The sequence below is a fragment of the Manis pentadactyla genome, chromosome 4 (genome assembly GCF_030020395.1).
Source record: "Manis pentadactyla isolate mManPen7 chromosome 4, mManPen7.hap1, whole genome shotgun sequence".
Lineage (NCBI taxonomy): Eukaryota > Metazoa > Chordata > Mammalia > Pholidota > Manidae > Manis > Manis pentadactyla.
The window spans coordinates 100,041,000-100,067,133 of NC_080022.1; the positions used below are offsets into that span (position 1 = coordinate 100,041,000).

At 46.7% G+C, this 26,134-nt stretch overlaps 1 protein-coding gene across 3 annotated transcripts in view; it reads left to right on the forward strand.

The window, feature by feature from the left end:
- Window positions 1–920: 920 nt before the first annotated feature.
- KCNA2 (potassium voltage-gated channel subfamily A member 2) overlaps window positions 921–26,134 on the forward strand; it is a 28,353-nt gene continuing 3,139 nt past the window's right edge. Inside the window, exons 1-2 of one of the 3 annotated variants that reach the window (XM_036916731.2) lie at window positions 921–1,008; window positions 25,446–25,780. The gene's annotated coding sequence lies outside the window, so the exon portion shown is untranslated. Of the gene's footprint in view, window positions 1,009–23,792; window positions 23,951–24,009; window positions 24,926–25,445; window positions 25,781–26,134 lie in introns of those variants that run through there. The other 2 variants (XM_036916729.2, XM_036916730.2) reach the window with 2 other exon arrangements.

The window sequence follows — 26,134 nt, forward strand, 5'->3', positions numbered from 1 at the left end:
TTTAGCCCAACATTCCCTGTGAATAATTTTCATTATTTCCTTTATAGTTGAATTTCCTCCAAGGGCATCTCTGAGTCCTTTTCCCACCTCATTTCTTTTCCCATTCACTCCTCAACCCACGGATTTGGCCTTGCCCAACACTACTGCACTGAAATTGTCACCTGCTGCTGACTCCACATGCCACATTCACTGTCACCTGGCCTGACCTCAGCTGCCCGTGACACATGGAGCCAACCTCCATCCAAGGCTTCCAAGTCCTCATCTCCCTGGCGCTGCTACCCTCTCCATGCACCTCTCTTTCATCACTTGCACATTATGCTCCACAGCCATGATGCATCACTGGAGTTCCCTTGGTCTTCCCTGCTGTCCCTCTTCACGCTTTCACTAGTGCTGACTCCTCTCCCTAACTCTCCATATGGCTAACTAACTCCTGGAGGCCTTTCAGCACTCAACTCCTGCTCAGTGATTCCAGAGCCTTCCATGACCTCCCCCAACCCCTCCTTCTCTGTGCTCCCAAGTGCCCTGCGCTTTCCTCTCTCAGCATTTCTTCTCACAGGGTTTCCAAAAAGAACAAAAACCCAGTTTCTTGGGATTCTTGGCTCTTACATGTCCTCCTTCCTCTTCTGCCTACCACAGAGTCCTGGGGATGCGGGGATCTGGATTGGTCACCTTAAGCTGCTCTACAGGGCACCCTCCCCCTCATTCCCACCCATGGCCCACGGGCTGCCTTCTTTCCCTTCAGACCATCAGTGGCTGGTAAGGACTTGATGAGTGTAGGCACAAGCCAGAGGAGTGGAAAAGGACTTGTTTTTATTTTAAGAGAATGATGTATTCTTGCCCTCCCTCCTGGGGTGGCAGGAAACACGTGAAGACTGCTGATAAAGTGTGGTGCAACCAGGTCAGCCACCAAACCTGAAACCCTGGGGACCTTACCGAGGAAGGAAGTTCCGATGGGGCACGTAGAGGAGTGAGCTGTCATCTGGTGTCAGACTGCAAGGCTTCCTAGAGGTGAGCTTGCAGCTGAACTTTCAAGGGGATGAAAGAAAATGACAGGCAGCAAATACAGGCCTGTATGGGCATGAGTGGTCAAGGAATGTGGGGAACAAAGATAGAGAACAGATGAATCACAGGCCATGTTGCGGTGTAACAAGCATCAGGAGGTGAGCTTTGATGGAGACGCATCTTAAGGGTCAGACAGGAGGTTCTGAGCCTTCAAAAAAGCAATATCAGGATCTGTAAGGGCATGGAAGTGAAAGGAAAAGTGTTCAGGGAACGATTCTGAGCAGGAACCATGCAAGTGTAAAGTGACCCCAAGGAAAGGGGCTGCAGTCTGGGGGATAGAAATGGAAAGGAAGGGCCACTCCCAAAGCATTAATTGTAACTCCCAAACAGTACATCAAGGGCAGAACAACAGGGGTTGGGCCCCCTCTTCTTTGGAACTGCAGACAGAGACCCTGCCTGGGCACCCCTGGCCAGCCTTAGGCCCAGCGGGCGGGGGGCTTTGTGCTGTCATCTGGTGGTCATAAAAGGGCAGATCACTCTTGGTTCCAGGACTTGCTGCAGCGTAGTGGGGGTGCAGGTGGGCAAGGAGGGTGTTGTGAGGGGATGTTGGAGGTTCTTTGCAGGGTAAAAGAGGAGGCGTGACACTGGGGTCCTCAAACCCTTATTAATTCTAATAGATGCAATTACTCTGCACTTTCAGTTGTCCCTTTATGGCCCCGACTTAGCACAGTGCCTGGCACAGTAAAGGTACTTGGTTTTTCTTAATAATAGTAATGGATTAACAACTTTTTGAAAGCCTAGTATGCACCAGGTGCTTGTATATGTCATCTAATTATTCCTCATAACAACCCTGAGATGAGGATATTATGGTGTTTTAATAGGAGAGGGAATTAAAACTGTGAACAATCTATTGAGTCACCTGGTAAGTATTGACTGAACACCACTACATGTCATACTTTGTTAGGCACTGAGAACATGGAGGGAATGCCATGGGTGGGATCTGCCTTCCTAGCAGCCTGGAACAGGAAAGACATTATGCTAATAGTACCACAGTAATTAATTTATTTTAATTGTGATTAATACCCTAAAAAGGAGAGAAAGTACAGAGTACTTACAGATGTTCACTAATTTTTTTATTAAAAAGCATGCTTCTTCTAACCCAACTTAAATGCCACTGCATTACACAAATGAATACTCTTCTCTCTTTTCTTTCCTTCTCTGCCTTTTACTCCCCTTTTTTGATTCTACCCCTTCGTGTATTTATTCTCTTTCCTGTCTTCCTAATTAATTCTTCTCTGCCAATATTTTCTTTCTGTCTGTCATTACCACCACTAGTTGAATGCATTCATGCCTGCATGAGTGAATGAATTCAGGGACATAGTCATGTCACAGAAATGTGCCAGTCATCCACCATGGTTATCAGACACTCAGTGTGCTTATAAGACATGGTTCCTGTTCTCAAGTTGCTCACAGTCCAGTGAGAACAAATCATGGCAACAATAATCAAATACTGAATAAGCACACATTCCAGGAAAGAGAGAGCAATTACGTGGAGGAAGAGGTGCCTAACAGAGCCTGCTTCTCAGGGAGATCTGCAAATGTCAGCAGCATCTGGACAAATTTCAGCCATCACACCAGATCCTTTAGTCTTTGATAAATGTCCTATGATGGTTTCTCCATGTATGTTGTGTCAAAGGCATGGGTGTCCTTGTTAATTTAATTTTCTGGTTTATTGAGACTTAATCAATTTCAATACCCAAAATGCATTTCTCAAATTTGTGTTTCCAAAACTTAGCCACCCTTGGGATCGCCTGGGGACCTTTAAAAAAATCACCATTCCAGGGTTCCCATCACAGACATTCTGATTCAGTTAATCTGAAATGCAACCTGGATACAAGAAATTTGAAAAGCTCTCCCAGGAGCTTCTAATGTGCAGCCAAGTTTGGGAGCCACTCTTGAAGATCTTCATGGATCTCGCTTGGGAGATGAGCAGAACCAAATGTGAATCTGAGGAAACCACGTGAGGCCCTGCAGCCAGGAACTTGCCCCTGAGTTTGAAGGGCAGCGCCATGTCTTCCAGAAGACTCAGCTCTGCTGAGCTCTAAGTCAATCAATGGCATTGTGAAGCAGTGTCCTCTCATTCAATGATCATTTGGCTCTCATTTTGTCCCTAGATGGAGCACAAGTCCGCTCTCACGGATCTGGCTGGGGTAGATGGGTCTAAAATGTCCAAGGGAATCTTGTGTGATTGGTGGTAAGAAGTGGGAAGTCCAAGGTGCCACAGGGACACTGTGGAAGGCCTCTAATCTGGCTTCCTCTATCTTTTCAAGTCATCTCCTCTTGTCCAGTCCTCTACAAAGAGAACTCAACCAACAAACATTCTTGGAGGACTTGTTATGTGTTAGACACCAGGCACTGGAGAGTCCCATAAGGCAGTACAGAGATGAGTAAGACTCTATTGAGGACTTCACAGACTGGGGTGAACCAGTCTTTCTCTCCCATTCCTCTCATACAAAACAGCGTGGGGTGAATGCTATCCCTGAGTAGAAATCAGTGCTGTAGGAACGTGGAAGATGATCAGGTCAGCTCTGACATCCAGGAGGAGTTTCTGCAGCAAACCTCACAAAATGGTTGCGATTTCAGAAGATGAACACAGAAGAAGAGAAACATTCCACTCCTCACTTATTTAGCTACTCTTTCTCATTTCTCTCTTTTTTTAAAGTTCATGGATCAAAACTGAGATACCAGCTCCCAATCAGGACATGCCCCGTGTGGAGAACAGAGCTGAGACTGCTTCTTGGCCTTTTACATGACCCATGCTCACCAATCCTCCCATCTGCCCACTGCCTTTCCCTCCATTAGGGCACATGAGCAGCCTGTGACCACTTAGGAGCTCCTTTGACCACCACCATCACCTCCAAACAATAAGGCTTCATCGGTTAAGGAGCCTGGGAATAAGCAGTGGCTTTTTAATCTCATTTCAACCAGTCATATCTCACTGAATTCAGGCAAAGGGGAAACTCATCATTGCCCAAGAACATTTCTTCTAAATAAAGAAGGACACATTGCAATACTTTCAATACCCCTTTTCCCATGCCTGTCCTATTTCGTTTCCTGTCCACCTCGTAGGAGTTTCTGCTTCTCTCATTTCCTCCCCACCCAAGTCTGGCATTAACATTTATATAATTATATTAGTCTTTAAGATATCCCTAGTTTTATTTTGGTTTTCTTCCCTTACCTTTTTTCTTTTGTTATTGTTGTTTCAAATGGTAATATTTGAAATATTTGAATATTTGAAAATAACAAAGACACACACTGATATGTCTCATTCTTACTCTGCCCTTATTGGTCAAGTAATAACACTAACCCTTACAGGTAACTACTGAGTTCAATTTTTTTCTGTATCTTTCTAGTATTTCTTGGTGCAGTTTTGAACACATACCAATGCATGTTTTTATTCGAATATTCTAATGTGTATTTGTACTCAAAAGGTAGCATAAGTTTTCACCTTATTTTTTTACTTTATAATATATCCAGAGGTTTTTCTTGGTATCATCATAGAAATACTCAGTCTCTTTGTATAGTACTGCAGTATTGTACATATGAATATATACCATGACTTGTTTTACCAGTGCCCTATTGGTGGCCACTTAGGCTGTGTCCAGTCTTTTACTATTATGGTCATTCTGCAATGATGACCTGTGTATATGTCATTTTGATATACTCAGGATAAATTCTTAGGTTGGGACTGCTGGGTCAAAGGGTAAATATGTTTATAATTTTGAAGACTATTGCCAAATTGCCCTCCATGGGGGCAAGCCCATTTAACACTCCCACCAACAACGTACAGATGAAAGTGACTGTTTTCCCAGAACCCAGAAAACGTGTGTAGTCAAACTTTTGAATTTTTGCCCAATTGCTATGTGAAAGAAATGATATCTCAGTGGAGTCTTAATATTCATTTGTCTTAATTATAAGTGAGGGAGGGTATCTTTTCACATGTCAAAAGAGATTTGCATTTCTCTGTGGGCCGACTATTCTGGTCATTTCCCATTTTTCTATTCTGTTGCTTATTTTTTTCTTTATTGACTTTTTTCAGCCCTTTATACATGAAGGAGATTAGCCCTTTGTCTGGACTGTGAGTTGCAAATATTCTCCTGGTTTATCATTTGTCCTTTGAATTTCCCTACTGTATATTTTTAACCACACACAAATGTGTTATTTTTTCTTTGTTCTTTCAGTTAAATTTACTATTTAAAAAATGTTATTGCTTTGGTATTTTGAGTCACATATAGAAGGCATTCTTCACTTCATGATTATAAACCATTACTCCATGATTTCTTCCAGGAACAAGGTTCCACTTTTTACATTTGAATCTTTAACTTGGAGTTTACACTGATGAAGGGTGTGGAGTAAGATCCAACTTTATCTTTTTCAGCTGCCCAGCAGTCATTATGCCATTTATTAAAAAGTCATCCCTCCCCCCTCAGATCTGTGAGATGTTCTTTATTATGTATCAACTCATACACACACACACACACACACACATACTCAGGCTATTTCTGGACTTTCATTTCTAATTCCGTGGTCTATTTATTCATGTTCCAGGACCACCATGCTGTTCTAATTATTCAGGTTTTACAGTACAGCATGATAACTAGTGGGGCTTTTCTCCACTTATTAAAACACTGTGTTCACATTACCTTGGGTAGATTGAAGGGAAGCTAAATGAAGCCAGGCAGACCCATTAGACAGCCTCTGCAATGGCCCAAGGTCTGAGTGGACAAGAATGGAGGAATAGAAGAACCACTACTCTCAAGGGAGAATTGCCAGGGTTTGGTGATACCGTCTTAACAATGAGGGAGGAAGAGGTAAAAACAGTTCCAAGCTGTCCTGATTGGCAGCCCCAGCCCTTTCAGTTGCCTTGCTTCTGGATGGCTCTAAGGCCTAGAAAGAACTTCCAAAACAAAAATGCCTCCCCTATCAGACCTTTCTCCCATCTCAACCTCCATCTTCAAGACTTGCCACTATTTATAGTTTTATAAAATAGTTCTGGATTCTCCTCTAATTTTTATACTTTCCATTATAAATATACAGATTACTGACAATAAAGAAAATAGAGAAAAAGTTTACTCAGAATTTCCAACACAACCATTTTTGATATGTTTGTGTACTTTTCCTAGTCTTTTTTCTGGGCATATGTAGTACTTGTTACTGTATAGTCTTAACAGCTTTACAGAGGAACAATCAATATACTATAAAATATACTCATGTTAAGTGTAAAAGCCAAAGATATTTTAGTAAATTTATAGAGTTATACAACTGTGATGCCAAAAAATTCACACCTGCCTTTTGGCAGTCAACCCCCACTCCCACCCCAAGCCCCAACAACCACTCATCTATGTTATTACTCTATAGACATGCCCTTTCTCAAAATTTCATATAAGCAGAGTCATATGATTTTTGTGTCTGGCTTCTTAGAGTAATTTTTTTAGTTCATCCATGTTGTAGCATGTATCAGTTCATTCTTGTTTTATTGCTGAACAGTACTGCATTGTATAGTTAGACCACATTTGTTTATCTATTCTCCAGTTGGCAGACATTTGGATTGTTTCTTCTTGTGTCTATTCTGAATAGGACTTCTATGAACATTCATTTCTTTTGGATGAAAATCTAGGAATGAATTGCTAGTGGGTTGGTAAATGTTTAATTTTTAAAAGAAACTGCAAATTATTTACCAAAGTGAATTTGCCATTTTGCATTCCCCTCAACAATGTATGGTTTCAGTTTCTCTTCATCCTCATCAGCTGTCAGTGTGTCAGTCTTTTGGATTATAATTCATTGTGTGGAGTGCTATCTCACTGTGATTTTAACTTGTGTTTCCTGATGGCTAATGATGCCAAGCATCTTTTCATGTGCATATTAGCCATCTGTATATGTTCTTTGGTGAAATGTCTATTCAAATCTCCTGCTCATTTTTTAATTGAGTTATTTTGCTTCTTTTTATTGAGTTGTAGAAATTCTTTACATATTCTGTATATAAGTCCTTTATCAGATTTGCAAATATTTTCTCCCAGCCCGGGTCTATCTTTTCAAGTTCTTAATGGTGTCTTTGAGGGGCGAATGTTTTTAATTGTGGTGAAGTCCAATTTGTCATTTGTTATTTTAGAGATCATTCTATTTAGTGTCATTTCTAAGAAATCTTCGAGTAACCTAAGATCACAAGTACACAAAAATTTTGTTTCTCCTAGAAGTTGCACAGCCTTAACTCTTTCACTTAGGTGTACGATCCATAATTGATTTCTTTTTATGGTGTTAGAGTAGGGTCTAGCTATTCAATTGTTCCAGTGTCATTTATTAAAAAGACTATCCTTTACAAATTGAACTGCCTTTGCACCTGTATAAAATAATGTCCATACACGTGTCAGTCAATTTCTGGACCTTCTTTCCTGCTCCATTGATTCTATTTGTCTATCTTGACATCAGTGACACACTTCTTTATATTGTAACACAAGTCTTGAAATCAGGTAGTATCTCTTTGTTCTTCTTTCTCAAAGTTTTTTTCATTATTTTAAGGTTCTTTACATTTCCATCTCAATGTGTTAGTTCTACTAAAAATTATTCTGTGATTTTGATTGGGATTGTACAGAATGTTAACTTTTGGGGGAAGAACTAATGTCTTAACAATCTTGAGTCTTTCAACTTTGGAATGCAATCCATCTCTCTCCATTTATTTGGGTTTTTCATTCATTCCACCAATGTTTAGTAGTTTTCTGTGTATAGGTCTTTCACATCTTTTGTTGGATTTGCCCCTAAGTATTTCATATTTTAATGCTAAAAATGATTTTTTATTTCAATTTATAATTGTTGCCAGTATTTAGAAATATAATTTTTGTACATTGATTTTGTACCCTGACTCCTCGCTAAACTCATAAATTCTAGCAGTTTTTGGAGATTCCTTTGGATTTTCTACATGATCATGCCATCTGTGGATAAAGACAATTTTACTTATTCCTTTCCAATCTGAATGCCTTTTATTTTTGTTTCATGCCTTATACTGGCTACAATCATGAATAGAAATAGTGAGAGTGGACATCCCTGTCTTCTTGATGTTAGGGAGAAAGCATTCATTCAGGAAATATGTGTTATAGGTTTTCTATAGATGCATTTCATCAAGATGGAAAAACTTCTTTCTGTTCCTAGTTTGCTGAGAGATTTTATCAAAATTGAATATTGGATTTTGTCAAGTGTTTTTTCTGTCTGTTGAAATGATCGTGTGGTTTTTATTTGTTATTTCCTTAACATGGTGAATTACATTGATTTTTGAAAGTGAGATAACCTTGCATCGTTGGGGTAAAACCCATTTGGTCATGATATATTATCTTTTTTTTGTTATTTTGGATTTGACTTGATAAATATTTTGTTCAGTTTTGCATCTATTCATCAAGCATACTGATCTGTAGTTTTCTTGTGATGTCTTTGTCTGGTTTTGGTATCAGGGTAATGAAGGCCTCATAGGATCAGTAAAGAAGTATTTTCTCTTTGATTTTCTGGAATAGTTTGTGTGGAATTATTTCCTCCTTAAATATTTGGTAGCATTCATCAGTTTAGTTATCTGAGCTTGAAATTTTGTGTGTGTGTGGACATATTTTCAACTATGAATTTATGTTTTTAGTAAGTATAGGGGTATTTGGCTATATATTTCCTCTAGTATGAGCTTTGGTAGTTTGTGTCTTTCAAGAAGTTATCCATTTAATCTAAGTTTCAAATTTATTGGCATAAAGTTGTTCACTGAGTTTTTCCTTTTAAAATTTTTTAAATTAAAAAAAATTTTAATTAGATTTTATCTTATTATCCTTGTAATATCTATAGGTTGAATATTAATATCACCTCTCTCACTTCTGATATCAGTTATTTCTTTTTGTGGCTAAATTAACTAGATGCTTATCAATTTTACTAATTTCACAGAATTGGTTTTGATTTCATTGATTTTTCTCTATTGCTTTCTGCCTTCTATTTTATTGATTTCCATTTTACTCTTCCTTTTCCTTCTTTTGAGTTTCATTTTTCTCCTTTTCCTAGTTTCTTAAGGTGGAAACTAAGGTCAATGATTTGAGATCTTTTCTAATATTGGCATATGATGCTATTAAGCCCCCCTAAGTACTGCTGTAATGGTATCTCACAAATTTTGATATGTTAGGTTTCTCTTTTTTCTCTCTTTTGTGTTATTCTTTAAAAAATATCTTTCATTATATTTGCCCTCATTTTTTTAAAGAATATTTGAGTGGATATCGAATTCCTGTTTTATTTTTTTCTCAGTACTTTAAATACATTATTCCACTACCTTGAGGCCTCCATTGTTTCTTAGGAGAGATCAGCTGTCAGTCATATGCTTGTTCTCTGTATATGCTGAGGCATTTTTCTCTTGCTGCTTTCAAGATTTTTTCTTCATTTTGGATTTCACTAGTCTGTCTATAATGTATCTACATGTGCATCTCTTTGTATTTACCCTGACTTGGGTTTGTTGAGCTTGTTGGATTTTTAGATTAATATTTTTCACCAAATTTAAAGAGTTTTTAGCCACTTTTTTTTTCAAATACTTTTTCTGCCTCTTTCTTTCCTTCTGGAAGTTTCATTACACATATATTTGGCATATTTGATATTGTTTCAAAGATATAATTCTGTTCATTTTTCTTCCATGGTTTTCTCTTTGTTCTTCATAGTGGATAATTTCTACTGATCTACCTTCATGTTCACTGATTCTTTTTTCAATGACCTCTCAAATATTAGTGAATTTTTCATTTCAGTTATTGCACTTTCCAACTCTAGAATTTACATGAAGTCCTTTTTTAGAGTTTCTACTTGTTAATTCATATCCCCTTCCCCTACTTGTTGAGACATTGTCATATTATTTTCCTTTAATTCTTTAAACATTTAAAATAACTGCTTTGAAATCTTTCCTTTTTCCCCTATAAATCCAATATTTGGGTCCACTGAAGACAGTTTTTTAATTGCTTTTTTCCCCCTGATTATGAGGCACATTTTTCTATTTCTTTGTTGTTTCTTTCTTATTTCTTTGCTCCTATATCTGGTAATTTGTTGAAAACTGTACATTTTTAGATATCTGGCAGTATGGATTCTGATTTGCTTTTTCCTTTGATAATTTTTGCTGGTTTCACTTTTTTGGGTTTTTTTGTTTTGTCTTCTGAGTAATTTGCCTAGACTTCTCTCTCTCTAGTTACCTGTCTCTCTGCAATGTGCTGCCACTCTTTGTCCACTTAGTTTTTTTCCCCATTTTTTAGCCTATTTTTGGAGGGGCTTCTGTTGGTTTGCATTGCTCAGTGATCAGCCAACGATGGGTCAGAGGTTGTGCTCACACACCCTGAGCTAGTAAGGCTCCACCCTTTACCTTTGGATCTGGGTATGGGTTGGAGATCACATTGAAAGCTCAGGCAGGTGTTTAAGTCAGCTTTTATTTTCTACCAGTTCTTCTCAGGACTTGCTTGTGCATGAGCATGGCCTTCCAGTCAGCTAGAGATGAGTGGAGAGCTTACCTTACCCTTCTGTGGCTATCTAATTTTCATACTTTCCTGTTAAATTTCTGGGTATCCTACTGGTCTGCTCCCTACACCAAGCATCATGAATCTTCAAGCAAGCAGGGCTGTGGGCTTTCCCATTTGTTTTATACCAAGTTTGCCACTTTTACTGAAAACTCTGCTGAACATGGGACTTTCATCCTCCACCCCAAATCAAGACAGCCTCCTCCAGAAGTGAAGCTGCTGGATTTCATAGACAGCCATGCTCTGCTTAACTTCTCCCAAGCTTGGAGCATGAAGGGTAGCCCTGAGCAAGAACACCACAGACTCCCATTGTTTTTACCAGATGTTCAACAGGGTATTTTTATTATTAAGTGTTTCTCAGTGTGTTATTTGTTTTTGCTCAACTCCAGAGCCCTGAAGTGACTATCTTTGACAATTACGTCCAGTTTAACATTATTTTTGGATGAAAGGATTTTCCAACCTCTTCACTCTGCCGTAACTGGAAATCTTACCAGTTGTTATTTTTAATGGAGTTAAAATTTTATACAATTTGGCGTTCCAGAGACAGCTGTATTTTTATTGGACTAAAGCTTTATGCTACTTGGAAGGGCTATAGTTAAAATTAGCCCACTAATCCATTTTTTTAATGGAAATGTATTAAAAAAATAGCCAAAGGACCCTTATTCACACAGCAAAGAACAATATTCTAAAGCATGAGACTTTGCAGGACAGAACAAGTCAGAACCAGCATCCACACTCAGGAATCTCCAGAGACAGGGTGTCCAAGGGGAAAATACTGAAGCACCCTAGTTATTTTAGAATTTCAAAAAGCCTGAGGAAAAGTCACACCTCTACTTGTAACAAGGCTTCCCAGGCAAAACAGAATGTCAAGTGGCTTTACTTTGGGCCAAATTCTCACACTTCAGTGAAGCAGTCCACAGCCTCTCATGCTGGTCAGATGCTATGCTAGCTGTTGTAAACGTTCACATTTTTAACAGTGGATAGGCACAGTCATCATTACATAATAAAAGCAGTTTGTTTTGCAAAACAATCCTGCACGTGGGGCATCTGGGTGTGGGGATGGTGGGGGAGGATATTTTAAAAGGAGCTTTCAGTGGGAATGACCAATAAAGCAGGAGTACCTGGGAGACCAACTACACCCACTTCAGATGCTTCTTTGCCCTGAACCTGTACTCGCCTCCTACCTACTTCCTCACCTTAACACATCTATTGGCTAGACCAGCCATTCATGGCCTCACTCCCAGTCCTGCCCTGTTTCGCCCTTCCCAGTCCCACCCTCTGGCCCTCTGCCAAATAAAAGCCCCATTCTTAGCAGTACAGCAGTTGTGTCTAGGGCAGAGAGTTTGCTTACTATCAGGAAGACATTGCACAAATTCCAGTGGGCCAGACCACAACACGAGGGCCTGGGATGGGGGTTGGAGTAGTGAACAATGAGTTCCCTGGTATCCTGGATGTGCCCAGGAAACAATGAGGTGGGCTCTAAAGCACTGTCCAGCACTGAGGACCTCCAGGGTTGACCTGTCTGCACAGGATTCGCCAGAGGGGAAGAGGAAAGTGCTGGAGGAAAGACAGCACTCTGAGGTCAGGGGGTCATTCTGAATGCTAGAATGTCAAGCTTGGTCTGGAGCCTGAGAAGTCTGATAGGAGCCTCCTGGCCCTGGGTATTCACCAACTTAGTACCTGATCTCTGTCTCAGTCTCTTTCTCCCATTAAACCAGATTTTTGCTCTCAGGAGCTCACACAATGCAGTTCACAGCAGTATTTGCTATGGAAGATGTGTACTTAGAACCGTGGCCTTCTAGGTGGAAATTAGTCCCAAGTTAGCCTGGAGAGGCTGGGAATGCTGTTCATGAATAGGATTATACTTAAAGAGGGCTGTCAGGCAAAGGGATGTCTTTGAAGGAAAGACAGCACTCTGAGGTCAGGGGGTCATTCTGAATGCTAGAATGTCAAGCTCGGTCTGGGGCCTGAGAAGTCTGATAGGAGCCTTACTTAACCTCACTAAAGCTCCACGGTCTGGGTACTGTATTTGTAGAACGGGGCGGCAGGGTGGGGAGGTTTATTGGTAACGTGTGAACTCGGGTGACTGGACATCCTGAGATTTGGAGCTTGACGAAAAAGTGGGAAAGAAAGACCATTTTTAACCCTGAAAATCTCACCTGACATAGGCTCTCAGAATCGGGGTTAACGGATATGCAGGCAGCCAGGTGCTGGTTCAGAGCCCAGGCCTGTGGATATTCACTTCCCACCTCTCCGGTGTTGGCCTGGGAGGGAGGCTCAACTTCCCCGGTGGCTGCAATCGCAGTATGCCGCAGTGTGAAGATGCCGCTGCGTGTGGCGCCCTCTAGTGGCCGTGACCAGCTCAGGCATCTGCAGAGCCGATTTCCACCACTTACTCTGTGTTGGTCCTGTGGGACCCCTGGGGGTGGGAGCAGATCATAGCTGAGACAGATCTTAGGCCAAGCTATAATTACATGCTAGTTATTAAGTGCTCCTGTGTTCCAGGCACAGGGTTAATACAGGTGTTATCATGAATTATTTTCTTCACTCATTCCCTCAAAATGTTCCAGGAATCTCCTAGGAAGTCATATGTAAGGAGATACACATGGGGTCCATAAAGGGAGTGAGTCATGAGAATGTTTGGAGAAAGAGTCTTCCAGGGGTGGAGACAGCCATGCACAGGCCCTGCCGCAGGGGTGTTGCTGCGTCTGAGGATGAGTAAGGAGGCAGCTGGCTCGGCTGAGTGATCGTGGGAGGTTGGTTGGAAATGAGGTCAGAAAGGTATCCAGGCCACAGATGGTGCAGAGCCTTCCAGGCCACAGAAAGGCTGTGGGTCTAGCTCTAAGGGTGGTGAACAGCCATTGGATTTTGAACAAAGGCGTGACACAATCTGATTTATGTTTTAAAAAATCACTTTGGCTTCTGCATAAGGCGTGGGTAGGAGCACGGAGTCCTGTTGGGGCCCAGGTGAGAAATGAGAGGGTGTCTGGTGCCTGAATTTCTTCTTGGAGGAGAGAAGACATCAGATTCAGAATACACTTTGAAGGCAGAGGCAATTGTATTAACTGAGGGGTTAATAAAAGTTTGCTTCCAGGGGTTTGGGCCTGAACAACTGGGTGAGGAATGGTGCTACTTAAAGACAGGGGGTGGGGTGTCAGGTTTGGGGGTCAGGGGCAGAAAAGCGAGTTCAGTTTTGGCCGTGCCAAGTTTGAGCTGCTTATGGATGTCTAAGTAACAATGGCAACTTCACCTGAGCCAGGCTCTCTATCTTTTTCATCCTCGACCTAGGTGTCTTTCACAGCCCTCCTGGTTACCCTTCTCATCAGAGGGCTATGCCCCCCATCCTGCCTCCCCCAAAGAAAACCCACCCAGAGCACTAATTCCAAGCAGAGAGAACAGAGGGCATGAGTGCTTCTCCAGGGACACCTCAGCTGAATGACAAATCCAGAGAGGAGGTGGGGACTCAGGACTCCTCAGACTCCCCAAAGAATTGGAAGAAGAGAAAAAAATATTTATCTCAAGCTGACAGGTGGCTCTCCATGTGGTGGGTGCCATCCTGCTGTGGGAGTGTAGCATCCTGTGCACCCCAGCAGGGAGCCACAGCACCCTACCTTCTGGGGCTGGGTCCTGAGTCCACCCTATGTCTCCACCCCTACAACCATCCAGCCCAGAGAGCCAGACTCCCTGGCATCTTCAACTCATCACCCAACATCTGCCAGTCTGCCTCCCCTGCCAGCCTGAGCTCCAGGCCTGGGGATCCAAGAAAGAGCAAAATCCTCCAAATCTCTTCTTGTGGAATTTGCATTCAGACAGTAGAAGAATAAGACAAATAACTACATAGCAAGTTGACAGGTGGAGGTAGATACTATGAAGAGAACACAGCATGATAAGGTGCAGAGCAGTAGAGCTTGCAGTTTGAGATAGGCTATTTAGAGAGCCTTTCTGCAGGGTATGAGTGGATGAACGACAATGGGGGGAGGTTTGCAGATGTCCCAGGCAGAGAGCTCAAACAACCCTTGTCTCAACACCCCTTTCAGTGCCTTTGGAATTCTCCTTAAAGACATCTCTCAAATGTCCCAGGTTTTATGAAGGCTTTCCTTTTCCTGTGCACTTTTGTGCTTTATTCTCCAGTTTAAGCTGATTCGTTCTACCTTGGGTTAGAGTCAATTGCTGACAACTCTGCTTCCCTGTCCAGCTCTAGGGAAGGGTCTACATACTCAACTAATATTTGTTGAGCAACTCCTATGTGCCAAGCTCTGGGTGTCCCCTGGTTGACTCGTGCCTAGTTTAGAGCTAAGGCTGTTGAATCAGACCACAGTTCAGCTCCTGCATCTTGCGCCTGATCACTGGTCATGTGGTCACTAGCAATTTTCTCAACCTCATTGTTTCAGCTTCTCTATTTGTAAAATGGAAATGAAAATAGTATCTGCCTCTGTTAGGTATTATCCTTATCAGAAAAGCCTGAAAAGAAGAGCTTCAATTATACCCTTATTCCCAGATTCTATTGTGTTTTTCTTAGGAACCACGCCACCTTCTTTACAGTCTGATTCTGGGGTCTCATCTTTCTTCGAGGAAGAACTTCTGCTTATTTATTTACTCATGGACCTTGGAAAGGGTGATTCTGGAAGAAAAGCATGCAACCCATTGCAAAGTGACTTCCAGCCCTTCTACTGCTACCCTAGAGATCCCACTGTGCAACAACCATGACCTTGATCATGGCCAGATGAGCCTGGGGAGAGGGTGAGCTGGCAGCTGCATTCTTGGCCCCTTATCATCCCAGAGAGAGGCCTGGGGGAGGGGCTGCAGACACCCCTGCCTCTGCAGGTTCACACCAGGGAGGCTGAGGATCCACAGATGAGGGAAGCCCTGGCTTAACCCAGCAGATTCTAAGGGCCACAGCTCAAGAAGAGAGGAAGTCCCTTGGGGGCCTGCAGGACCCTTACATAACAGCTCCGCCTAGACCAAGAGACCCATGGAGAACCCTGAACCACATCCTCAAGGCAGGAAGAAGCTCAGTTTTCTTTTTTTCTGAGTGGCTGGGTTCTTCTCTTTTCGCATCTAGTTTTGGCATCCCGGAGCACCTCTCTGCGCCTCTCCCTTATGGCCACTGGGTGGCACTGTTGAATGACCCTGGAATTTCAGGTGGAAAGCAGGCCCACCAAGACGGGGCTGGAGTGTGGAGTGCGGGGGAAACCACCAGTCTGGACTCCTTGTCCTTCCATCTAGCCGTTCCTGACGCCCCTAGACCCTTGCTCATTCCTAGGTTGTCTTCCCTTCACTTCTGCAGCTTCCTCTTGGCTCTGTAACACCAGAAAGCCACCAAATTGTCTCAGTCACCTCCATCCTCTGTCCTCCATTCTCCCTGTTTGAAAGACAGGTCAGAGAGGCTGAGTCATCCAGAACTCAGATCTGAGTTGCCTGGACAAGGCCCTGCTGCCTCTAGAGCTCATTCCATTCAACAAGCATGTGTTTGTTACCTGATACTTTTCTATCCAACCTTTCACTCACCACATTCCACTTCTCTAGCATTCCAGGGAAGCCATACCTAAGTGGCATGTGGCAGTCAACCCTTTCCTTGTCTTAAAGGTCTCCTTTGGGTCCCTGAGCCCACCAAGCCCCAGAGAGCCCACTGATTTTCTCCATGTTTCATGGACCCCTCACTGCTATGTAAGCCCATGTTATCTCTGCAGGGCTTCAGAATTGAAGACTCTCTGAGCAACCCTTGCAATGTCCCTACTGTGAATCAGAGAACATCATTAAGATGCACTGAGCATCAGGTTTGCAGTTTTGAATTTTCTCAGGACTCATTTTGAAGTGATGTGGCATCTCTAAAATTCCTTCCTCCCTTTTAAAACAGGCAGTGAGTTGTCAGGGGATGGCTGACTGGGGATCAGAGAGGCTTGAGCTTGAATCCCAGCTCAGCCTCTCCCTAGAGCCACATGACCTTGTACAGGTCACACTCCCTCTCTGAGCCTCAATGTCCTCTCAGGAAATAGTTAAAATAGGGGCACTTAGGACACTAGTAGAGCGCAATGAGACACGGCCATCTGTCTGCATGGGGCTCCCATTTCTGCTGGGGTGAAGTGAAGAAATAGAGGACAAGAAGGGGTCATACATATCATGTAGTCCAGCTTTCCCATTTCACAGATGAAGAAGCTGAGGCCCAAAGAGGGGAAGCATCTTTCCCAAGGTCACACTCTCCAAGGTTGCCCAGGTAGCAGCAGAGCTGGGACTGTAAATGCCTCGCTGGTGGTCTTTCCATGGTATCAAGTCACATCTTGTTTGTCTGCTCTCATCCCCATCTCTGTGGACCAAAGGCAGGAATAGAAGAGAAGAATGACAGAGGGGCTATAGTGATAATCAGGTCCAGACAAACCAGCCACAGGATGTGGACCCTAAGGGGTCAGAGTGTGCTAGGCTGCATTCATGAGACAGAAGCTGTGATCGCACTCCCAGCTCTGGTCTGTGGGGCCGCACCTGGGTGAAGGGCCCTCCTCTGGGGACCTTGGTGTGAGGCACACTTACAAGCTAGGGTGACTTGATGCAAAGCCTCAAACCATGGCATATCAGGAAGAGTCAAGGGCCCAGGGATGATGATCTCAAAGAAGAGAAACTGTGGGGCTCCTGGTACTCACTTGAACTTTGGAAGTGCTGATGTGCGCTGGGGTTCTGTTTTATGCCACAGATAGAAAGAAGACCCTTGAGTGAAGGCTTCAGGAAAGAAGATACCAGGTCAACAGAGGCCATCAAAAAGTTAGCTCTGTTCAAAGTTGGAATGACCCACCATAAGAGGCAATAAGCACCAGTCCCTGCAGGCATACATGCGGAAGCTGGAGGAAAATGAATCAGAGTCCTTAGGAATCCTTGCAGAGCCTAAAGCACAGAGTGACAGGCAGACAAGATTAAGCCCAGGTACTTGAGGTATGAAAACAACACAGCAGAATGGTTAAAAGAATGAATTCTGGAGCCCGAGTTCAGGCCCTGGCCCTTGCTTAACTAGCTATATGACCTTGAGCAAGTTACCTAACTTCTCTGGGAAACAGAGAGGGAGCCACCCTCCCCCTCTGCCATCTTCCGATGCAGGGACTGCCTGGGTGTGATCTTCCCCCTGGTGGTGGCTAGTGTAAGGCTGGCCCTTCTTTTTGTTTCCTCGAGGCCTACTAGGCAAGAGTCAAGAACAGTCCCTGGTGGGCCCTGTGGTGACTCAGGGTTCTTTAGAAGCAGGGGTTTTTCAGAGATGCCAAGTCTAGGGCCTAAAAGGCAGTGGGGATGGTTAAGCTGTGGGTACCATGGAGTCCATGCATCTGCCAGTGTTGGCTGGTTCACAAACACTGTTGGGGCAGTATGCCTGGCCTGGATGAGACACAGGGATGCGGGTGGAAGACATGTGCCCTGACCTCTGGATACACAGCACAGGGACAGAGATAAGTTCTCTGAACTTGATGTGATGGGCCTGTGCCCTGGGCAGTAGGCAGGCATTGCACTGGTGGGCAGAGACCAGGAAGAGGGGCCAGAAAGTCTTCATGGAGGATGTGACATGAGCTGAATGTTAGCAAAGGAGTTGCTGGGGTGAAAGACAGGGTGTTCTGGGAGAAAAGGCTGCTAGAGCCAAAGCAGGAAGACCCAGAATCATCTGGAAACTTGTATTTCTTAAGCCCTTCCCACAGGGGAGGTGCTGAGATAATTATTCATGCACACGATCTCATTTGAGCCTCAGAGCAAGCATTTGGCATTATTATGCCCATTTAACAGATTGTAACTCAGAGGAAAAATGCCCCACCTTGAGGTCACACATGTGGCAAGCAGCAGAGTCAGGACTCAAACCCTGGCTTGTCTGACTTCAGGTCTCTACCTAATCTGTCTGTTTTAAGCCAATTAGAGCCTTCAGAGCAGTTCAGTTTGATGCCAATATCGACTTCTAGGTAGGGGGACAAAGGGAGGGTGGGGGAACATCAGATCTTCCCTTTTAGGACATATAGGTTGTTTCATAGGAATAGGGAACCAATGAGGAGTTAAAAGGGAAGTGACATGATTTGAATTTGTACTTTAAGAAGATCACTATGGCAACCATGGGGAGAAGAGACAGACAGAGGATCAGAAAAGGTTTCAGTGGCCCAGACTGTGCCTTCTGGTAGCTTGCTTAAACCAGGGCAGCAGGGGAAGTAGAGGGATCAGAGAAAAGTAAACCAAGTGACTGATTGGATGTGGGGTGGGTATCAGGGTTGGAGAAGCAGAGAGAGCTTAATGGTCTAGTTTAGGCAACAGGGTGGAAGGTGCTGACTCTCCTAACAAAGGGAACATAAAGGAGAAGCAGGCCTGCAAAGTGGAGCTGGTGAATCTGCAGCTCTGGAAAGGGGCCTAGGCTGAAGACAGAGTACCCAGGGAGCCAGCCATGAACAGGGCCAGGGAGCTGGTTCAGCTGCCTGAAGCACAGGCCCAAAGAGCTGGGTTGAGAAACCCTAGCTGCAGGCCTTGACCTGACCCAGGCCAGCAGGCTCTCTTGATCGAGCTGGTTACCTTTGTGAGCCATCAGGGCTCCCTATAGACAGAAGCTGTCTGAAGAGCCGGCTATAGATCATGAATTGTCCGTCTTACAGAAGACATTCAATCGCCTCCCCAACACCCAGGTCACCCCTGGTAGCCTGAGTGAGCCACTTTGGCCTCAGAAAAAATCCTGAGAGAGGAAAGCTGAGAGCCAGTGACTGAGGGACACTGCCAGCATGCCCAGGAGCCGACCTCCGTGGGCAGCAGGAATCACGGGCCGTCCCGGATGGGGCCTGAAACACAAAAGGTGTGTTGTGTCACAGCTCACCGGAGACCTCTCCCACTTCTGCACCTCACAGGGAATGCCACGGTGGCCATGCTAAGAAGATGAGCTGTTGGTGGCTGATGCGTAGTGTTTGCTGAGGAATAGGCACTATTCTGAGTGCTGTACAATCCAGCCACACAAAAAATTACAGGTGAGGAACTGAGGCACAGAGCTAAAAAAACGGTAGGCCTGGGATTAATCCAAAGATCTGCTGGCCCCATGGCTGTAGTTCAAGCACTGAACTCTACTGCCTTTGGGGTTACCCTCAGGGGCCTGACGGCGAGACAACCAGCATAGTGCCTCACACAGAATAGCAGCTCTAAAAGGTGGCAGAGGGTCCCTCTGCCCAGCCATGCCTTAGCATAGTCTTACTTGGCCAAGATTTACAGCACAGTGGGATGAACATATGGCAGCTAACTTAGGATAGGAGCCAAGGCCCAGGCCTCCACGCAGGCGTTCCTTAGAGGCAGTGGGAGTTACTCTCAGAAGGCTTCCCACAGTGGGTAAGTAGGGGGCTGAAATGAATTACACCTCAGGGGAAGTCGTCAGACACGATGCACTGGCACAATCATGAGAGCAGCACCGACAACTGAAAAGCAGTGAACTCTTCCACACTAATCAGGCTTTTTGCTTTTCCAAGGATGCACTCATGTTCTCCTCTTTGATTCTAACAAATGGATTTTAATACACACTAACAATGAATGTTACTTTTCTTTCTTCTTTCCTTCCTTCTTCTCTTTCTTTAAACACTATGAGGCAAAGGGAATGGTGGTGGTGGGGAGAAATGCCATTCTTCCTATTTTACAAGTAAACTGCAGCACAGAAAGGTCAAGCAAGTGATCTTGGGCCACACAGCTCTGCATACTAAGACTAAAGCCGAGACTACAACCATGGTCAAATGCTCTACCTAGTAACATTCTTTGCCAGGGTGATGGATGTTTAGCCCTGGGCCCTGCAGATGTGAGAAGCATCAGTAGAGCTGTTCCAGAAAAGGGCACAGAGTGAAGCCTTCAGGTCTTGAATCTTGCACCACTGCCTCAACTCCCTTGGTGTGAACATTAATTGTCACCAGCACCAGCCCCTTCTAAAATAGACTTGCTGTCAGGTTGGGTGAACTCCACAGGATGTGTGGATATGCCCTAAAGGTCTGTAAGTTCTGCTGGACTGAATCCATGTTCCTAAGACCAGGAAGGGAGTCGAGGGGCCTGGCACCCAGCTAACAGTGGAAGAGGGCAGCAGAGTGGAACAGTGATTTGTGGAGTCAGATGGTCTTGAATTCCATTCCAGCCTTACCACTTACGAGCTAAATTACCCTGGACAGTGACTTGCCCTCTCTGAGCTTCAGTGTCTTCATCCATAATATAGAGATAATGGCATCTTTCCTACTGGGCTCAAATTCCATGCTTCCCTGCCTGCTTCCTCTGAGCTAGAGGGGCTGTGCTACCACAGTGGGCCAGTGGGGTGAGGGGGGAGCATCAACAGAGTGGGGGGCATGCCAGGAGAGCTGGTGCTCTGGGAGTGACACCAAGAAGGGAGCTTATGGAGCCTTCTATGTTCTCAAATTGTGAGAACAACTAAGAGTCCCTCTCTTCTGTACCTGTAGTGTCTCAGTGAGGGTGGCGTGGGCATGGGCCTGGGCAAGGACACACTGTCATAAATCCACTTTTCAATGGCCATAGTCATGGACTGCAAGAACCAACAACTTGGCTGTATTGAGCAGGGGCAGGTCACTCATGGGGCAGTTGCCAGTCCTTCCTTCTGCTGAAGGCAATGCATAGGCCCCAAGCAGGAAACTGGACTGAAGGGGAAGGAACTGGTGTTGGTGGGGGAGGAGCTGGCCTGCTCCAAGAAAGGTATCATGGGGCACTCCAGCTGTTCTTTGGTAGCCAAAAGCAGAAGTGGTGAACACTGTAGTGAGCTATCCATGAGTGATTAAGCTAGCAGGGTGTCTACTCTTTATAACTCATTTCATCCTTACCACCTTGTTAAAGTAGTCTTGCTATCCCACATGACAAATGAGAAAATGGAAGCTCAAAGAGTTTCAATGACTTTCAAGTTCGTACAGCCAGGAAGAGTCAGAGCTAGGAAATGGGTCCGTGTTCTTTCTCTCACACAGCACTGCCAAGCCAAGAGCCAGCATGGGTGGAAGCCACACCCTGTGCCCCTGCACAACAGTCTCATGTTTTTTTTTTGTTCTCCTTTCCTTCTTTAGTGAATTTGCTTTTAGTTGTCCACACTTAGACCAGGCCTTAAAGGGGGGTCAGAGGACGACATACTCCTGAGGCCCGTCAGGCAGAACAGGGGTCAGAGGAAGATCCTACAGAGGGCAGCGACATTCAAGGCTGCTCCTTCCACCTGAGGAGTCTGGTGTGGGGGCTAGAGGTGAAGGTCCTAGAATCAGAGTCCCGATTCAAGTCCCGGAGCCACCACTTGGTGCCTGTGGGCAGGCTGTTTCACCTCTCTCTGCCTCGGTTTCCTTCTCCCTGAAATGGTACTGATGTAGAAACTACCTCACAGAGCTGAAAGTCCCACTGGGCCAGAGGTGCTTAGCACACTGTCTGGCACAAGGTAAGCACGTGACCCCAATTAGCATGATTAGTAATTCTCCCTCAGAGTTTTTCTCTGTCCACAGCTTTTGTTTTTACAAAGGAGGGCAAAGAAATGTATAGACATGATCGAATGGATAAGACTGTTGTGCTTGAATTGACATGAGGACCCTATGTGGCAAGAAGGAGAGAGATTCCCTGTGATGCTAGTCAGGCGAGGCTTCCAGAAGGACTGTGGAGCAGGGCTCTGGGGGACAGTTTGGCAAAGGAGGTGGGAAGGGCTGAGAGCTCAGGGAAGGTGAGGGTAGGACAAACTGGGAAGTAGAGAGCGTGGACAACAGAACCTAGTGATTGAGCACTTAAAGAAATAGGCAAGCAGTCAGCAGGAGGCTGGGAGTTACTAGGGGAGTTTCTTAGGGAAGTGGTGTGGAGAAACCAGCTTTTGTGGAGAATGTGCTGGGGACTAAACTCTTCACCTAAACAATTTAACCTCACAATGGCCTGTGAAGTATCCTCATTTTGTAGATGAGGCTACTGAGGTCCAGAGATGGGGATTAATTTGCCTAGTACCTGACAGGGATTAAAGTCCCAGCCTGGCTGCCTCCAAAATACCCAGGCCATACTCAGGCTGGGACATTGGTGGGCCCAGCTTCTAGGGCACTAAATCAAACCAGCACTTCACTAGCTGCCCCACCAGACCACATGTGCAGCCTGGGTAGGCTCCCATCCGTAAACTATGCCTACCTGATGAAATGCCAGAATGGCACAGAGCTGGACCTTGTGGACTCTCAGAGCTTCCACTGCAAGCTGCAGGTCTATTGAGGAAGGCTCACTGAGCAAGGGGGTCCCAGCAGCGTGCTCCCCAGCCCCACCCCAAGAGCCCCTCTGCATCCAGGGCTCCCTGTCTATGGCAGCCTGGGCTCAAGAAACCACTGTTTGGGACAATGATTCTGACAGGAATCTGGAGACCAGAACTCACAGGGGCTTGGGGCTGTCATATAGCTCCTAGAGCTACCAGGACCCTCTCAAATCCACCAGCTGAGCAGAAGGCAGGCTGGGCTTCCCACACACATACTTACACAAGCAAAGGGCAAACTCCTCCACCCAGGCCAGTGTGCCCTGGGCTGCACTCCCAATCCCAGAGCCCTGTGGGCCAGCTGGCTTTGTAAGGACTGTGAGAAAGCCCCTGTTGTGTGAGTAGCTGGCCCTTACCTAGGGCCCGATACTTATACCCCAGCCTTCCCTGCCCAGGTCCTGAGGGGACGGAGTACAGAGGGCCAGCTCTGCAGTTCTGTCTGCTCCAGTGGCTGTTCCTCCCCGGTGGGGACTAACGCAGCAGCGAGTTTCTGCCACACTGCAGCCCTCACCTGCTGCACTCCCCTACGAAGCCAAAGTGTTAGCTTGGTAAGAGGGAGGTGGGGACGCAGAGCTGGGAAAGGGGACCTGTCGGTGAAGAGGGCAACGAGCGGGTCTGCAGATTCTGTCTGGCAGTATGGTAATAACAGCAACACATGTCCCGTGGGGTTGGATCCCACTTCGGGCCTGGGATAGCTGCCATTGATTTCCTCCTTGACTACTTTGTCTGTTGGAGAAGCCTCTCGTGACCGCTCCTCAACTTCTGCCTCCTCCCGTCCTTTCCCAGGCCGGGCAGCACCCAGCTGAGCTCTCCACGAGGTTCTGGTTAGTAAGCTGGGCTCTGCCAAGGAATGGGGTGTTCTCCTTGTGGGGTGGGGGCCGAGGCCTGGGAGCCCAACGAAGCTGCCAGATCGGTGGTGGCGGCGGGTGGCTCTCCTCGGTAGCTCTGCCCGGCCGGCCCCTTTAAGTCAAGTTCGCTGCCGGGCCAGGTGCGGCGCTGCGTGGCGCGGTGCGGCTGCGGGCGGTAGCCGGGCGCTCCTTACGCGCCGCCCGCGGGACTGCAGAGCCGGCTCCCGGTGGCCGCACGCACTCCGCGGCCGCCTCCCTGCGCCACCGCGGTTCCGCCGGCGCTTGTGGTCACCCAGAAACATGGAGGCTCCGGGTGCCCATCAGGAAGGGTAAGTCGGTGTCGGGGCATTGGGCTGCGTGTGCTGCTCCCCCAGTCCCGGCTGCGGCGCCCAGAGGGGCTGCGAGGCGCCGGGCTACTGAGTCTGCAGCGCGGCAGGCTCGGGCTGACTCCCAGGCGGGCGAGCCTGTGCAGACCACCAATGCCCGCCCAAGCCAGGGCGGGCGAGGGGGTCTGGAGCCTTGGGAAAGAAGAGGGCACGGAATGGCCTCGGGGACCTTCTGGGCTGTGCGTGGCGTGGAGCAGAGGGCGCAGAGAGGAGCAGGCGGGTGATGGGAAGTGCAGCTGACAGCATAACCATGTCTGGTAAAGAGCGCCGGTTGGTAAGACCAGAATCACTTGTAACTGCCGGGCTGCATTCCTCTCTCCCGCTCCGAATACTAAAGGGTTTGCGGCAGAGAACGGCTTTTCCGCTTCGCTCGGGCCGTGGGCTGCCGCCGCGCCCCCGCGCTCGGTTGGAAGCTGAGATCTGGGGCAGCAGCCTACGCCCCACCCGCAGAGTTCAGGCTCCGGTATTTTCGGGTTGAGATGGAGCCTCGGTGGTCGCTCGGCTGCACCCCAGGGGCAAAAGAGCTGGGTTGCGCCGGGGCCCACAGCAGCCGGGTAGGGGAGGGTTAAGGTGGCGCTCGCCGCCACTGCCAGCTGGTGGGTCTAGTCCTCCAGCGCGGAGCGCGCGGGGCGGAATCCCGGCCGGAGCCCTGGGCGATGGGAGAGGGCCCGGACCCTTCCCCGCCCAGGGGCAGAACGGATTGGGCCGGCAGGGGGCCAGCCCGGAAGCCGGCTTCCTCCAGGCTCCCCCTCTCGCTGCTGCCAAGCTGCTTCGCTGGCTGAGCGTTCGTTCTGCACTCCCTGCTCAGGAAATGTGAGAGATTTTCTTTGGGGGAGAAATCGTTGGTCAAGCACCTGCCCAGTTCAGATGCCACCCCGCTCAGAGGGAAGCCTGCAGCCTAGGGATCCCTGAGGAAGAGTAAGTCACAGGACCAAGCCAGCCAGCTTTTGTAGAGTCGACCTTTCTGTGTGAGGAGTCTCCGTAGATGAGCTCTGAAGGAGTGTGTGCTGGGAGAAGGAGGGCAGGAGGAGTGGAGGGTCCTGTTCCTCCTCCAGGGCCCTGCCGAGGTCAGAGCTTGTGGTCAGGCTGGTGTCTGAAGCCCTCCCCTTGGGAAATGCTGTGTCCTGATCTGGGGGTGGGAGGGCCTTACCTAGCATCCCTCCTGATAGCTACTGAGGACCAACCGGGAATCTGGCTCAGCCTGGGGAGGCCCCTGGAGAAGACAGGTCCAGCCAAGCCTGAAGGCTTTTTCCCTGGGAGAAATTGCTCCCAGCTGATGGAAGTCTGCCCAGAAGAGGCCAGGAGGCTGAGGGGTAGTTCTCAGGTGTGGCACGGCAACAGTAGGTGGGCGTGGAAGGAAGGCTTGCCAGAGTCCTCTGAAACCCGGGCACCAGCTAACCCAAAGTCCTGCTTCCACCTTGCTTCTGTTTTTTTCCAGGCAACGTCACACCTCCTGAGGACAGCCAGGAGGACTCTGGCTTTTGATGAGCTTTGCATCTTGCCTCCTTCCTTCCAAAGACTCCAGACTGAAGCTCAGCTGTCCTCAAGTCCTGCGTGCCCCTGGCCAGGCACACCACTGCCCCTCCAGCCCAGCCCAGCCCTGGAGCTCACCTCCAGGACCTGGAGCCTGCCCTCCTGCCCAGAATGACTCACCATTATTTCTAGCTTGAGTGAGAAGATGTGATGGGGAATCAGGCTGCCTGTTTGTGTATCTAGGATTCCTGAAGCATCTGATCAGCTCTGCAAGAGAGCTTCAGATTCCTGCATTGCCAGGTAATTCAATCCATTATTTAATAACAGCCATGTATGCAGTCATTGGGGAGGGGGCAGTGAAGGAGACCCAAGGCTAAGATCTGTCACTGTGATTACCTCCCAAGGTGCAGGCATCTGCAAGACATTAGTTCAGTGCCTGATGAAGGGCTCCCTTCCCGCCTCTAATGTGGGGTTGAGTTCCACAAGGCCTCTGAGGTGTAGAGGGGCCTGTACCAGCCACCTCCCCCCAGTGAGGGGCAACACCAAGCTTTCTTGAGAGACTGCCACCTGCTCCCCTCTGTCCCCTAGCCAGGTTACCAGGTGAAAGTAAAGTTTGCATTTTTGGTGGTGGTGGTCATGTTTCTAAATTCTTGG